We start from the raw sequence: 15206 nt of genomic DNA, 5'->3' as shown, positions 1-15206 counted from the left end.
ACCCTAAAATCAACAAGAAAGAAGAAGTGAAACATATAGTGCCTGTATTCGAGTCTCCATTTGCAGTTTTAAGGTTTATAAATCTTCACATGGGACATTTCAACTACAATACAGAAGAACAAAATTGGACCTAATATGCCTTTGTTAATAAACTCAATTATACAGTTAATCTTTTTCTAATTAAAACTTAGAATTGGTTTAACATTTTTCCTTTTTTCTCTAAGAAACATGTATTTAGTTGCTTCTTAATGTTCTAACTTAATTTTTTTTGCAAGTTATTATTAATATGGAAATTAAAATAATTGTATTTCTAGATGAAAAACACCAAAAAAGATTAAGTAATTCCTTATTTTTTATTATTAAAATCAACTCTATATATAATGATATCAATAATATCATTATCAAGTGCTGCTTGCTCAAGTGCTACTAAAATGACACTGGACATTCAGTCCACTGTTTAGAAGTCTGATTTTTAGGATTACAAGAGTAGAACTGAAATCAGGATTGAACGAAGACATCACTTATTTCCTACTTGCCCATTTCCACTGTCATGGTTTAATTTCAGTCGGCAACTAAGCACCACACAGCTGCTCGCTCACTCCCCCCCACCCGGTGGGATGGGGGAGAGAATTGGAAGAGCACAAGTTAGAAAAAACTCGTGGGTTGAATAATAATAATACACAAAGCAAGTGATGCACAGTACAATTGCTCACCACCCGCCGACCGATGCCCAGCCAGTCCCCGAGCAGCGGCCCCCCCGGCCAGCTTTCCCCAGTTTATGTACTGAGCATGACGTCACATGGTATGGAATGTCCCTTTGGCCAGTTTGGCTGTGCCCCCTCCCAGCTTCTTGTGCACCTCCAGCCTTCTCAGTCAGTAGAGCATGGGAAGCTGAAAAGTCCTTGGCTAGTGTAAGCATTACCTAGCAACAACTAAAACATCGATGCGTTATCAACTTTGTTCTCATCCTAAATCCAAAACACTGTACCAGCTACTAGAAAGGAAATTAACTCTATCCCTGCCGAAACCAGGACATCCACTTAAATAGCAGCTTAAAAATCCTTAATTATTCATTCCAAACTAGGAGATATGATCTCTTTTTCTTCCACTTCAGCACAAAACTTTTTGACAGATCACTGAATGAATGTCAGAAACCTGCCTGCTTTACAGGGCTATCCTCGGCAGGTTAAAACAGGAGGTGACCAGTATGGGAATCCCCTAGACCTCACTAGCTGAGGAAAGGAGTTTTTACGAACTCTTGCCATTCCAGGTGCAAGTCCGAAGGAGAGCCTACACATGCTTCATCCTCAAGCTTAGCACCACTGTTCTTTTTTTAGCCAGAAGGGGCTTATCTTATTACCCTTCTTAGCTGTGATCTCCACATAGAACCGGAGAACATCATCATCCCGAAAGGTACAGGCAGCACACAGGAAACAGGCAATTCAGACACTCTCTTGTGCCTCTCAAATGCCTAACAGGACTCAGTTTGGCTTTGTGCATCCCATTAATGTAAAACCATACTGCTTCCCTTCTCTTAATTCAGGTAAAACTCATACAATGTAATAATTAACCCCACAGCTATGTTTTTTAAAAACCCATATTGCTTTGTTGAACTACAGTTAGTCACTTGGTTTTCTGCCTGGCAGGGTGCACATGCTATTTTTTCACCATCACCTGATGAATAATTCAAGCTTTCTATATTTGTGCATAGGTTCCTCTATTCTGTTTCAGGTATTACACCATGACCATTACAAGTAGTTTCCACATAATCTCAGACTGTCTGCATTAGGAACTTTTTCCAGCAATATTCAACTGTGGCACCTGCAAAGCAATTCAGGGCATAAGAGAAATGAGAGTGACAGAGTATGTTCTTACCAAAATGACAACTTCACCACTATCCCAACAGAATATACAAGGGCACAAATTACCTTTATCACACTGTGAAAGCAAGCACATATGGGGATGCTTGAGAACAACAGAGCCCTCTGACAGAAACAGAACACTGTCACAAAATTGAAATAAAATTTCAACACTTGTCAGAGGTTTATATAATGTTGGTGCAGGCTTACAAATTCTCCATTCATATAGAAAACTCACTACCACTGCTACAGCCTCATAAGCAAGAGATGCAGTAGCCTGCACCAATGTAATTACAACAGAGGAAAATCTGGCCCATGCTGATACATTATGCAGAGCATCTATGAAAATGACTGTGCTGATAGCATTAAGCAAGAACTATGACCATGGAATTGGAAATGTTGTTACTGCCTCCACAATACTAAATTTATCCTTCGTATAACAAATATAGGGAAGTGAAAAAATTAACACCTTAGATAATGAGCGATTCAACAATAAAAGATTCTACTGTCTACTCATTATTTTTATTCAGGTCACTCAGTATATGAGCCAATATCAAGCAAAAAATTTGAACCGTGAACTGGAATGTTTCAAGGTCATTCCTTTCCAAACATAAACAGGATTTTAGCAGGAATTAAATTAATTGGAAGAGAATGAAGGGTTTTTTTTGCTCTGTTCCTGTAATCTGTTTATTTTACTGGCAAGCACAGTGGAGGTACTTGAAATCTGCAAAACAAAGGAGTAACACAAAATACTATTGTGTAAAGACTTAATTTATGCAAGTTATTTTTCTCCTCACATCTGGCTTGACACCCTGCAGAAGAACAAACACAAAACATTTGCTCCTATCTATCCTGCAATTAAAGTACTCAAGGATTTGCATCACGGAGCCACTTGTCTCTTCCAGTGTCCTCTCACTGCTCCACCCACAGCAATACATTTGCACCCATTCTGTCCAGTGTGGTGAACAGCATCTAGGGACCAGCCACATGTGAAAAATATGAAATCAGTGGTGCTGCACCAGAAAAAGCTTTACGTGCTTTTAAAACTGATTAAGAAAAAAATACAGATTTGTACCCTCGGTAGCATGCATGTCCGGTCCATTGCAGCTTAGTTCCACATTACCAACTAGCCAGAAGGTAGAGGACAAAAAATACATATGGACTTAATTTTATTAAATATAAATACAAACATGTAATGTTTGCTTCCCTATTGATGAACAGAAGGTAGGAATATTCTCCACACGTGGCTCAAAACTGTTAGCAATAGACTATCTGACCCTTCACTAACACATGGGAAGAACCTATCTTTCACCACCTGTTGATTTGTGGAGCTGATTAAAGGAAAACTATCCAGCATCTTCCATATGTTAAAATAAAATCAGTCAAAGTCTGTCTCCCATGGCGCTGTTCTAGACTCTACACCATGCTGAAGTAGCTCTTTAAAGGAAGGGTTAAATTTCTTTGTTTCAACAAGGAAGTACCGTTGTTCTGTACAGTTTTATTGGGTTTAAGTCATAAATTCATAGTAAAGACTCCTAACATTAGCATCTGCTAGTAGGAAAGGATCAGAACTAGAACTTCCAAACACAGACAACTTGTGCAAGCAGGGAAAAAAACACAAGCTTAGGCATGAATTTCAATGTAGTAGTACTCTGTAACAAACTAAGCCACAGCCTCTGTAATCTCCTGTCCCAAGCTCTATTAGTTAATACCTTAATTTAAACTTGGAATTAAATGTTGTTCTTGTAGCTCACCTTTAACCAACCATACTCAAGTCATGCTTTATGTGACTGGGCTCACAGATTACTACAATTTTTAAAGCATTCTCCTAGTGGTCTCACATAGACTACTTTTTTGCATCAGCATTTTTTACAAAAAAAGTGTAAAAATTAGTGTGACCTATTAGCAATACTAAAACTGTACCCAAATGTCTGAACATTTAAGAAAAGCAAATCATGCAGAGGCAGACTGGATGATTTAGTTGCGAGGGGGGTGGAAGTTTTGAGCCAAATAGTCACTTCAGATCCTTTGTTGGGATTCATAATTAGGAGTCATGCACTCTTACAAATACATGAACTCATTATTGCGTTGTATAAATGCAAATGCTCATTTGCAGTCAAACTTTTTGTTCATGCAAAGTGATGTATATATTTTATGGATCTATAAAAGTATCTTCTCTTCAACATCAAGAGCCTACTTGAGACAATATCAAAACAAAGTAACACAAAAGATTACAGGTAAAAAAAAAGAACAGGAACTTTATATAAATGTCACATGCTAAGGAATGATCAATACAATATGATAGTAGTCTTGTCTTAGCTATGATGATCTACGAGCCAAATGAAGAAGACTTTCTTGTGTTCCTACTAAGTGGTCTTGCACGGCTCAATAATTGTATGTTTGAAGAAAGCATCTTAGAGGGTTATAGTCTGAAGGCCTTCAGGAATAATGTTGCATTTCTAGACCAATATCGAGAAACAGATGATTAGTTCAGTTTCTTTGGAGAAAACACTACCATTTTATCTTTCTTTACCTGCTAGAGAGGTATCGTTAACAATGCACCAAGAACAGACTGGAAGATGTAATAAGACTGTCATTCAAGTTAATCGGTTACATGTATCTTAAGCATAAACAAATTTGCAGGCTTCAGATGTCCTGCAGCTCAGAGATGGTCATAATCATTAATTTATCACAATTCAATTTTTATTAAATAGAATAGGAATCTTCCTAAACAAGGACACATGACAAAACACTAGTGGTTTAAAATTGCAACAGTCCAGAACTCCAAACAAACTTGAGTAATTTAATCCTGGCATGGAAACTGAATGCTTGATGTACTGAAATTTGTGTCGTGCCACGGTGTAAGCATTGCGGAATAAAATGTCAGGTACAAGCATCTGGAAAACTACAAGCTGCTTATACGAGCTTCACTGCTTCACACCATCTCAGTCTGTATTTCTGTAGATTGGCACGATTTATATTAATTTACCCATCAAAAAGTGATTATCTTCACTTTTTTCCAGACTATTCTTTAAAATCCTTCTAATAATCATGCACTTACACAAAGTGACTTAACTCATATGCATTAAAGCACATTGGTGACTGCTTTTGCCCTCACACAGGTATAAATCTGGCTCATTTGGCAAACGAATTAATTCACCTTGAAAATATTTACAGACCTTTGGAAAAAAGGGGTACTGTGCTTGTCATAGGAAGTTATTTAAAGCCAAATCCTCCTATTATCTGAAGATCTACTGGTTTACGTAGAGGTGTGTATTTGGAAAACTGAAAACAGAAAACTGACCTACAACTTGATTGGGTATTACAAGAAAGTGGAATAAATAAAGGAATTTAAAATTTTTTTAATCTTTATTTTTATTCTTCCTCCTCTTGGATTGACTCAGACAGCAAAAGAGACAGGTACTTCTGCCATAGTGAGTTGTAATTAAAATAACTGGGAAGGAGAATTGGAAAGCAGAAAGCAATTAGCAATTATTATAAGAATTTAGAAGAGATGACAGGGATCCTTTGCATGTTTCACGGAGATGGAACAATTTCCTCCCTATCAATGCCAACTTTCAGATTTCCTCAGTATTTCCTTCATTTCAGCTGAAAAAAGCCCCATGGGTTCCAACCAGTGGTCTCTTACGTTCCCCAAGGAAGCCACATGGAATGACATGCAGTTCTTCCTTTGGGGAATTCATTTCTACTACCCATTGCCACAACACAGAATCATAGAATAGTTTGGGTTGGAAGGGACCACTAAAGGTCTTCTAGTCCAACCCCCCTGCCGTGGGCAGGGACATCTTCAACTAGATCAGCTTGCTCAGAGCCCCGTCCAACCTGACCTCGAATGTTTCCAGGGATGGGGCATCCACCACCTCTCTGGGCAACCTGTGCCAGTGTTTCACCACCCTCAGCGTAAAACATTTCTTCCTTCTATCTAGTCTCAATCTACCCCCCTTTAGGTTAAAGCCATTCCCCCCTGTCCTGACGCAACAGGCCCTGCTAAAGTTTGTCCTCATCTTTCTTATAAACTCCCTTTATTGAAATGCCATAGTAGGGTCTCCCCAGGGCCTTCTCTTCTTCAGGCTGAACAACCCCAACTCTCTCAGCCTTTCCTCAGAGCAGAGGTGTTCCATCCTGCGAGCGCACATTGCTGGCTCATGTCCAGCTTTTCATTCACCAGTACCCCCAAGTCCTTCTCGGCAGGGCTGCTCTCAATCCCTTCATCCCCCAGCCTGTAGTGATACCGGGGGTTGCCCCGACCCAGGTGCAGGACCTTGCACTTGGCCTTGGTAAACCTCATGAGGTTCACATGGGCCCACTTCTCGAGCTTGTCCAGGTCCCTATGGATGGCATCCCGTCCCTCTGGTTTGTTGACCGCACCACTCAGCCTGGTGTCATCTGCAAACTTGCTGAGGGTGCACTCGATCCCACTGTCTATATCATTGATGAAGATATCTTAGAAAACCTTTTCCTTTGGGTATACCTGAGAAACAGAAGTGGTTAGAGGTGACTGAGGGCATAAAAAGGGATTGGAAAGAGCAGTAACAAGTTTGCATTTTGCCTGTGCTAGTTTTAGGATGTCTCTTATATAGAACCCTGAAAACTGGGGAAAACAGAAGGTAGAGGAATTTAGGGAAAATACATATGGAGAAGTAAGAGTATCTTTTCTGGATACTTCTCAGCATAGCCGTATATTTGCAATACCTCCCCTTTGAAGCTTCAGTGAGGTCAAGCCTGATCTTTAGGTATAATCTAAGCCTCGCTCAAAACTTACTGCAACACTGGCTAAGAGGAACATTAGGAGATGGTGACAGAACTGCAGTGAGATAATTTGGTGTTCACTGTGCCACGTTCCTGTGCCAAACTAGATATGCAGATGGTCTCTGATTACATTTCATCATCGCATCACTCTCCTTCCAAACACTGCAAGCTCCTTCCACCCATGCAGCTTTTCCACCTGGGCAACTCCACCGGCTGCCACCATCACTAGTTTCACCCATTTTGCAGACCTTTGCTAGTGCTGTTGGATACAATGTATGTATATATTAGTCTTCCAGCAGACAAGTAACATAATTTTGATGCATAAAGCTGTATTTCTTTCATGAAGTGTAAGGAAAAGTATCACACTCACCAAAACCAAGACCACTTGCATCTTAGTTCTGTCTCACTCACTCCTGTCTGTGTTTACCTACTCTCCACTATTTATATGTAGCAATCATTATGAGGACTGTTACACAGATCTCTTTTCCCATGGTCACATTATCAGTACAAGGAGCTTTTCTCCCCTTCAAAGACATCCTAATTCAGAAGGCTGGTTGCAGTTTGATGAGGACTTCAGTAGGTACCAACCCCTCATATAGTGTGGCTGCTGTTTTCACAAAGAACCACTGGTCACCAAACATCTAAACGATATTCTCAAAGAGGATGGCGTAAAAAGCTTTATACAGTTTTCAGCAATGTGTTCACATAGCATTTCTTTCCACCAAGACTGCTTCAACGCTCAGAACAGGAAGGACACTATTTACTGAGTAAGCAGTTAAGGTATCCAGTGTCTAGTCTAATCAGAGTTGTTCAGTCCATGGCCTTATAGTACTCTACTTAAGCTCTGCTAGGATGCTAGAAGTATTAATTTCCTCATGAGCCTCTCCAAGGTGATCATCACCACAGTATTAGAGTATTTAGCCAATATTAATGAACTTACCTTCTCATATCATGCTGTGTTATGCAGCTAGTATTGTCTTCATTTTACAGATACAGACTTGAAGTATAGAGACTAAAGTTAAATGGAAAAGTCTTCATTTACTTTGGATATCCAGACAGCTTCAGCTCTAATATTTCAAGTCCCACAAGGGTCAGAAATACAAGTTTACAATAATAAATAAGAGGAAGAAGTAAGGGGTGTGAAGGGGTAGAACAATGAGGTGAAATACCCTTAACAACGGGCTTGCCTGAATTACAACAGGACAGGAAGAATTGGAAACTTTGGATTCTTTCTGGACTCTGTAACGCCCTCACGAGACACGGACTCCACTACTTGCACGTCTTCCCAGTTGCCCAGTGCCATTCTCATCTTCCCTTAGCCCCATCCCGTCACCATCACCACCCTCCAACAACCTCATCCAACCAACACTAAGATTTTGTCCAGGCAGTTCATCCAAGTCCTAATCTGATCCAAAGCCAAGACGTTCTCTCTCATGGTCCCCAACTCCAAGGACAGCTCTTTTTGCTTCAGCATTTTAATCAGGATGCTTGCTCATAAGGTTACCTGAACTCCAGGCACATCCCAGTGCCTCAATGCTTTAAGGACATTAAGAACACAAACAACTTATCCAAAATTTCACTTTTTTCAATCAGCACTGCCATAGACAAGAGCTGCAGAAAAGAGCAAATGCTGGATAAGTCCTGCTTGACACTGTCTTCTCAGATATGAGTACACGCACTCAGCTGAAAGAAAGTTGTGCCCTCTGGGACCCCGGAACACAGGGACGCTTTGAATGGAAAGCCGTGCCTGGAGGTAGATTCTCAGATGCAATGCAACACAGCGATACTGCTACAGCTTTACACCCAAAAAAGTGTACATAAGTACATATGGAAAAGTACATAAAGCAGCTATTATGGCAGGGACACCTGAGAAAAATCTTATATTCAGAGCCTCAAATTTGACAATTTGTATTAACAGTTTAATTTGAAGATAAACATAAAACACACACTTTAATTCTGTAAAAGCAGCTGATTGTGTGTAGCCCTCTAAAACAAGTAAATACACACACACTCCACTGTAGAGAGCTTACAGTGGGGATACACAACATACAGAACACACTGGGAAGTAGTAAACAGAAAAATCAATTGAGCAGTGAAGCTTTAATAAATGTTAGTTCCACTTCAAAACTTTCCTTATAATTTCTTACACATAGCTATTCCACTGTTTCCATTCTAGAGGTGTCTAAGTCGTTCACTGCTTCAGGTAAAACTTCTCACTGGAGCATAAACTCAGGTTATAAGTTTTCAGGTGAGGTAGACCTTAGTGAAAAAAATAAGGAAAAAAAAAAGCAGGTGTGACAGTTTGCGTATGGAAAAGAGTTTCATAGTCAAGTGTTCCACATGGACCAGCTAATTCCTGCTACTATCATCCTTTTTGGAATATGGAAAATGCATGCAAGGAAAGACACAATTTATTTTTGCCATGGTGATATACTAATGACAACAGAAGGTATGAGTGGGACTTCAATCAGTAGTTTAAGTCCACATTTAAAATTAGTGTTATTCTTTGAAAAATATTCAAGCGGAAAGTACCACAAGGAGCTTGAGGTTTCATTTAGAAGTGAGATTGACTACTAATGAATTAGCATTAGTCCGATGGCCATAACATTTCACTGCAGTTAGTGTTCATACTGACTCTAGGAAAAAGAAAAAGCGAGAGGAAAAAAAAAAAGATATAGTCATAATCCTAGAGAAAATTACTGAAAATCCACAGAGACTAACGATAAGATCCCAAAGGAGAATTAAAGCCAGTAGAAACAAATATATTTTGTTTCCCATTGCATCCGTTTTCCTTGTTGTTGCTGTTTGTAGTCCTGGATAAGAGCTGTTTCCTTCTCTAAAGGGGATTTAAAAGCTGTTACAGCTTCTCCTTTCAGAAGCTACAGAAGCTGTGATAATCATTGATTAATCAACTTGGAATGTGCTTGTATCAACAACATGGATGTCCTGGCTTTTTGGTGCAACAAAATGCATAAGACAACTTGGAATTCACTGCCAGAGATTCAGATGACTGAATAGATTAGGTTTACATCAACAGTATATAAATATCAATTTCTGAAATATAACAATATTAATAATTTAAAATCACAAAGGAAATCTAAAGAAGACTCACAAGTGAATCCAGTTTCACTGCAGTGACTATAAATACTAATATTTTAGTATGCTCTGTATTATTTATGAAATATGAAGATGATTTATTACTAAGCTTTTGTACAGCTATGGTTAGATTAAGGAATAACTAATAACGTATTTGCTGTTATTTTAGAAAGTATCTCCATGGAATCTGGTTGTGTTACGCCTTGGGGAGAAAAAGTTCTGACTACAGTATCAAAGTCTTATCCATGCGCATGTCATATTATATAAAGGTTTCTGGATACTTATGATCTATAGGAGTACTTAAGTGAACTATGTTTTACTTATTAATTTGTTTCACATCTATGTGTCCAAAAGCATTTCATACGAAGAAGCACAGGAGACATGATTCTTCTTCTCCTCTGTTTCCACAACTCAAGTTCATTGTGAAATGAATGGGAATTGTATACATAAAGTGTCTAGAAAGAAAAAGCATAACAATTAAGCAGTCACGCTATATGTTCACATAGCAGGTTTTTTTTCTCCAGATTTGGTGTTTTAATGGGTGAGATCACCCACAGAAGACAGACAAGATGGTTCCTAGTAATCTGTCCCGATGGCTACGAGAACACCTTCCAAAACAAAAGTGTGTACAGATAGTACCATTGAACAAACAAGGTACCTACACTACCAAGAGGCAGTACTTTGTCTTCCAGAGGTATCCTGAGTTTGATAAAGAACTGCTACAGCTTTGCTTTACATGCTCAGTAAGAAATACCGCACGTCCATGATTGCACAGATGTCAACTGTGCCTTTACAGGGATGCAAGGGGTATGTCCCAGGCTAACCCGAAGTGTTACTCTTTGGTCACTGATTACTGAAGAATGTGTAAACTATACCAGTGGAACTTACATGACTAAGGCTCTTATTCACTGACCAACAAACTTCCCATCTTCCACAGAAAAAGGTCTTGCTTTTACTAACATCACTTTAAGCTCTGCTTAGAATGTTCAAAATTTCGTCTTTCACCGTTGATCACTGATAGATTTACTAGCAAAGTATTAAAAAACTTGTACTTACTTCACCGTTAAAGATTTCTTTATGTTCTCTCCCTTCTATTAGGGCACTGACTATTTTTGCCCCTAATCTTTTTATTTCTGTGTGAAGTTACTGCACATTCAGGAAAAGCATTTGCATCCAGGACACACAGTAGGTGTAACTTCCAAGTGACAGAAAACAGAGTAACTGACTAGTCTCAAAAATGAAACAGGACTGAAAAAACATAAACAGCAAAAGATTTGATGAGCTCAATCTAATCAAGAGGTCTCCATCGATCTATACATACTTTCACAGAAAAAACTATTGGACAATATGTAGCTCTTTGAACAGGCAGATAGTCAGATCTGGTAGCTGGAATTTGAATAAAAACAACACGAAGCTAAAAATAAGCTATTAATAGTAAACACTTGGGCTAATTAATAACCAGAAAGCTCACAATGGATTTAGATGCATTCACAAGGGTTAAGAGGGGCTTACTCCAAATTTTGAAATGAAGAGCAACTTTTTTTCTAAGTGGTAAGTCTCATTCAACCAAGAACTTACTCAGAGTCCGACAGTTTCTATTATATGGGAAGTCATTGCACATGCCCCTCTGGTTTTATAATGTCCGTGGTTGTGCTGGGGGAATCCCCTTGTTCCTTCACAAGTTTTAAGTTTAACTCCCCTTTTTAAATCAGCCAGTCAGGCTTCCAACGTTTATTAACTATTACTCAGTAAGTACTTTGTTACTTCATCCCTAATCTTGGGGGGTGGGGGGACAATGGGACTCCCATCATATGGAACAAAAAGGTCATAAAAGCTTACCAGAAATATATAAATCAGCTTAGACTTATCAGTCCAAGCCTGAAAACAGCTGGATCCAGCAAAAAGAAAATAAAGAGGAGACTGGTATACCTTTCATGGCCTCAAGCTGTTCAAGAACTCACACAAATACACTTGTCATGTAACACCACAGCACACTTTATCCTGCTGCTCAGAATCCCATTTTTTCCCATGTTACCATCCCTGGGCTATGTGGACAACACGTTACACTGGCCCCGGAGAAGGTACAAGCCTCTGTTTTGTGACAAACGGCATGTTTGTAAGCTGTGTTCAGGACTCCACTAGGAACTCCTCTATGAGACACATCCAGCTTGTGGGTAGCTGTCCTCTCTTCCCTTTGCTCCCATGTCTAACCCCCCTCTCTTCACATGATTTCTCAAGCATCAAATGATAAAGATACCTGAGTGTATTCCTGAGGGGTAACAAAGTGAAGCTGAAGGGTCCTTTCCCCTCATGCCATTTAAGAGTTAAGGAGCCAAAACTCCAATTTGTTCTCAGTACAATAGCTGTGGAAGATTAAGACAGGTTTATGTATTTCCCTCCCTACTTCTCTCTTCTCTCTCTGATTTTTTTTTCCTTCCTCTTCAAACCCTATTACAGGCAGTAGAATAACAAAAAATAGCAAATACTCCTTCTATCTCTGTTTTGCAATGTAAGAAAGCAGGAGCAGGAAGGAGGTCATCACTCGCTTCAACGTGTAATTGAGAGATACAGGCGGTAACCTTAGGTACAGGAGAAACTTGCTAATTGTACTGCTGCAGCCACAGACAAGCTCTCTCTCTGACAGAGGCCTCTGCACAATCTGAAAGATTTTGACCTGCAGATCCAATAACTTCTTGTCTTAGAAACTGTATGACACATCCATAACGTATCATGAGATATCCAGGAGATACTCAAGATTAGACATAGATATGGAGAAGGTAAAACTGGTAGAAACAGATCTAGAATAGAAGGGTAATTTACAGGTCACTGCTGCAGTACACCACGTGAGCATCTGTTCCTGGCACAAAACACCACCGATGAACTGAAGATAGCAGTATCTTTTTCAAACACTTGAAGGTCTTCCCCAAGAGCTTCGGAGCACGTGCAATTATTTGCCTATCCCAAACTGCTCCTTCTGTCTCTGATGGCAACAGTTCACACACCAAAGAAAGACACCTTACTTTAACGAACATCTGCTGCAGTAAACAAGGAAGCCATCCCAAATTTAAGTAAATGGCTCTATTAAACAAAAGTATCAATATCTCCTGAGGAAACCCATTCATGAACATGTAGCAATGTTGTGCTAACCTGACACCCAACCATGCTTGTCAGCAGTAACTGTTCACTTCTGGAAGGTTGTCACCTCCCATATGTGTTTCACTAATATGCTTATTTTAATATTTTTGCTATAGTAACTTAAGAAACAACAGCAGCTTGCTAAAGGGTGAAGAAGAAATAAGTTACAGTAGCTCATCAACAAAAACGAATGCTAAGAGACCTTGCGAATTAACAGCTGATAAGTAATGCTGACAATCCTAGACTACTGCCTTCAGCTATCAACCTTAGAGAATAATCACTTCTCTATGAAAATTTCCTAGGGCATTATTAATACTTGGGTTTTTTTTTTTAAATTAAATTCAACTAAAAAAAAAAAGTATTTCTATATCTCTTTCCATAGTTCTGTTATTCCCCAGAGTCCTGGGAGGATGAGTATGTATGATTTCCTATAATGCGAGATGACACACTTTATTAAAAAAAGAAAAAACCTGAAGATATTTCCCTTTATTAAGTGAATAATGGAGAAATAAGAGTTTTCAAGGGAAGATATGCACCAATAAAGAAGATTAGAGTTACTTTTTTCTGCCTGAAGGGAAAAATAACTATGTGCAAACGGTGCAGCTGCTAACTGGACATTCCCAAACAATTTATGTGTAACCCCAATGCCACTCAAATAATTTTCTCATTTCCAGTAGCTGGGCTCAAACCTGGACAACAAATGAAGACTCAACTGAGACTCTACAGGAATTATACCACAGCATATATTCTAAGGATACGCTTATATGCTCTATCTGCGTGTGCTTTGACTATCAAAGTATGCTTATCTAGTTAGGATGCTGAAATAATTCTATTAATCTGGATGAGCTCTGGAACTATAATGAGAAAATGTCATAACAGTAAAAATGCAACACAAATGCCACCTATTAAACAAATTATTACTCCAAGAGCATAAGGAAAGGCATTTTTAACACTCAGATTTCAAAGGCTTCTGATACTTTGAACAGTATTTTTGAAATATCTAATATTATTTCAGCTCAAATCTAAATACAGGAGAAAATGGCAGGTTGCCACACAAAAATTTCCCTCCTTATTTTTCACTATGTCATCAACATAGGTAAAACAAGCTGTTCTTTCCTGCTGCATTCTCTTATGGTCTTGTGCAGCAGGCAAAAGGCATCATTTTTCTCCCCATTATTGCATACTCATAAAAATGGCACTGACAGGACCGCAGCTTATCCATGCACAAGTCAGATCCCAATCGCACAGACTGACTGGCTTTCAGAAACCCACAGATCAATTGTTGTTGTTTGGGGGGGGGTTGTCTTGGGGGGAGAGGGGGTGTTTCATTTGGGAGAGGGGAAGAGTTGCAGAGCTACGGAAACAATCACACAGCAGTCTTCCTGTCTCCATTGCAATAATGGTAATTAACAGAATCAAGAATATACACAGTAGGGATGGCAAGTTCTGGGTCTTTAACTACTTTAAAATACATCTAAATTTTGATGAGGCTTAACATGCAGACATTTAAGCTTATATGAATATTCACCTCTGAGTACCGCACCAAATCTAAGTTAACATGCAAAGATAATCATGCCTGTAAGAGTGTCAAAAGTCAGGTCATTAAAGTGAGAATACCTACCGGAATGGTCTAATGAAAATTAAGGCAGACTGTCCACCAAGAGCTACTTACTGGCCCTCGCTTAGTGCAATTCTTTCACCAGTGACATGCTAAGCAGCAGAATTTTCATAAGTGATGTTCAGTTTCACAGAAAGCTCCTCAAATTCCCCTTCCCCTATTATTTAATCGTTTTAATTAGACGGTTGCCTCAATACAACTTAGCAAACAGCAACGAGCCCCCTCTGAATAGGGAAGCAGTTTCCAAAACCTTTCCTCACTTCAGAGCACAGGAAAAGAAGCAAACTAAATCATGCCGCTTTCAACATTAAGTGAAGAACTTTACATTTCCTAATATCAACAACAAATGGTATCCAAACTGACTTTACATGTGAAAGGAACAACAACAGAATAAGCATTTTTTAAATGAATAACAAAATCCCATTTTCAGAGGAAAAAAACTCGAGGCATAGTTTGGTATTTGTTTGCCACTGGCAGGTAAGTTAAAATACTGCACCCCCGCTAAACTAAAAGAACACCCCGAACGGACTGTCCACGAGGGAGAAAAAAGGCACGTCATTACAGTTTCTCTCAGCAAACACTTTCTTTCCTACGGTATCATCGGTTAAATCAGAAACTCCTTTAGACACCACAGCCTTGCTAATTCTGATGATGCACTGGCTGCGCGGCTACTTGCTCGCTATTTTCGTATCGCGCCCTCTTCGCAGGCTGAGCGCAGCCTCCCGCTT

The sequence above is a fragment of the Aptenodytes forsteri genome, unplaced genomic scaffold (assembly GCF_000699145.1).
Source record: "Aptenodytes forsteri isolate BGI_AS27 unplaced genomic scaffold, ASM69914v1 Scaffold400, whole genome shotgun sequence".
Classification (NCBI taxonomy): domain Eukaryota; kingdom Metazoa; phylum Chordata; class Aves; order Sphenisciformes; family Spheniscidae; genus Aptenodytes; species Aptenodytes forsteri.
Note: the sequence above shows the minus strand (reverse complement) of the source record.